Genomic DNA, 2,500 nt, shown 5'->3' on the forward strand with positions numbered 1-2,500 from the left:
GACAATCTGCCACTAGAGGGCAACATAAAGCTTTTATTGAACATGTAACCAAAGTCAAAGTCAGTTTTATTTTATTATATACAAAGCAGTGTGTCTATGGCGCTTGCCTCTCCAGTCTCAGCCTCTAACATTAGTCACCATCTTTGTTAGTCAGAGACCTCATACAACTCCATGGCCTCAGTCAAACTGATCACTCACCCCTGCTGGTATTTAAAAATAGGCTTCTATTTCAGTGTAATGGCTTCTCACCTCCTGTAGATTTGAAAGATCTCTGATACTTCAGTCAGGAAAGTGCATAATTGCAGAGGCAAACCCTCTCACAGTGATATAACGATGAGCTCTACTATTTAAAGTGTTGCTACAGGACATCAGGGTGGAACCTCAACGTGGCCCTCGCTCTCTTCCAGTGTTCTTTTTTCAGTCTGTGTTTTCTGGCCTGAAATAATGTCCGTCTTTGAAGTCATCAGCCTCCGGCTGCTGTTCACGTACGCAGTGAACCCTCCAAAATGTAAAAACCAGTCTTGAAATTCCTTGCGACTGTGTGGCAACTGTCTGTCATGGGTGTAGTCACACCTCTGCGTTACTCCATCCGGGGACGGTGCAATCTAACAGGGCTGTGTGTATTTACTCACAAACGTATGAGTGAACGTAAGCCCCTCAGGCCCCGTTAAAGGACTGCTGAATACAGGACCATTTTCACATCTGTAGGCAAATCACCTCCAGGCCTTGTCTTACTTCCACTCCTCCAGCTTTCTTCTCCACCCCATCCTCTTCTTTTAATCCCCTTCTTCCTCTCTCTCTCTCTCTCTCTCTCTCTCTCTCTCTCCCTCTCTCTCTCTCTCTCCCTCTCTCTCTTTCTCTCCACTCGGAGCTGAATGCACTTGACGCGTCGCAGCTGTGCTCAGCAGAGCAAGGCGATGTTCCCCCTCTTGTCAGAGTCCACTTCCCACGCACTCACCCCTCCATCCAGTGCACCTCTCAGTTATCAGTCCTTCCACAGAGCATTAATCACTGTCTTTTGGAGGAGGGTTTCGTCGGCGAAGCCGCACCGCGCAGAGCCAGTCATGCGTTCAGAGCTCCGGCAGAGCCACTATAAAAGCTGTTTTTGTCTGTCTGGAACTGAGTGGCATAGAGAGTCTGAAACAGCAGAGATAGATGGGCCACCTCCATTGTTCTCCTTGGCAAGGACTGAAATTAGCACTATATGACCCAGTATTGTGCGAAAGTGTTGAATGTACTCAAGGCTCGTGATGACTCACCTACTGCATTTGAAAATGGATGGTCACCAGCCCGCCCACAGACCCCCTTTCAAGAGGGCGCGATTTAAAATGCTCCATTTTTGCGCTTGTTCTGGCTGGAGGAAAGACTTTTCAGATGGTGGTTAAGATGTTAGTCAGGGTGTCCTTCACATGCCTTACAATCTTACTGCACTTTTGGTTTTCTCTTTCAGTAACTTCCCTCATCAATTTCTATTTCAGGTGCAAAATGATCTCTCTCAATTTGCTGGCCTGGAGTAATAATGTTGGTCTCTGATGAGGATATTGTGTTGACAGCTTTGTGTACGGTCCTAGCCTCTTGTTACTCCCTCAGCAGCAATACAGCAGCCATTCTTGGAGACTGCGAAGAGCCATTTCCCATTGAAGGAGCCTGTTGTCATGGCAACTGTGTACCGATGGAAAGGCATGACAAAGGGAAAGCGCATGCCGGCCAGCCAGCAGGTCTGACACTGTCACAGGCAGCTGCTGTGCGAGTTTGCGCGGCCACAGTGCCACTGTCCACAGCGGCGCCAAGCCTGTGCTTGTGTGAGGAGAGGGAGAGCGAGGTGATGAAGATGCAGCAGCGGCGACACTCCCGACACGCCCGCCACGCCTGCCAAAGTGGAACTAGTTGCTCTTGTGTGCTCAGTGTGTGTGGGAGGGACCCCCCTCCCCCCGCGACCAGAGACAGGGGTGGGGATGAAAACCGTCATGGCTGCAGTGGGGTGTCGGGGGTTTGGGGGTGGGGGTTGGGATTGGCTTGCGATAGCACCGCCGAACTCCTGCAGAGCTGCCTGTGAAATGTATGGGCTCTCTCTTACATAAAGGCTCAGCGGACGTGTAGGCGGCTTACATAAGGGCCGTGGCGTAGCGCTCCATCGCCATGCTCCTCACTCAGTGACAAATCACAGTTTCCCCCTCATTAAAAATCCTCCTCTCTCTCTCTCTCTCTCTCTCTCTCTCTCTCTCTCTCTTTCTCTCTCTCTCTCTCTTTCACTCTCTCCCCTCTCCCAGTGTGTGCTCTTGCCTTCAACACTTCCCTTCCTCTCCCCCCGTTCCTTCACACCAGTGTTGATTAGCGTTTCCAGGGTGATTCTCCTGCATCAGCACTGAGATATCTCCATGCCGACAGCACTGCGTCTCCCAAAGCCCCCCCCCCCCATCATTCGCATGTCTTTTTGACTGACTTCCCAAATGACTCCACTCCGCCACTGAAGGAGTCCTCTAGACTAATCCTAATCTGT

The sequence above is a fragment of the Clupea harengus genome, chromosome 8 (genome assembly GCF_900700415.2).
Source record: "Clupea harengus chromosome 8, Ch_v2.0.2, whole genome shotgun sequence".
Taxonomy (NCBI): Eukaryota; Metazoa; Chordata; class Actinopteri; order Clupeiformes; family Clupeidae; genus Clupea; species Clupea harengus.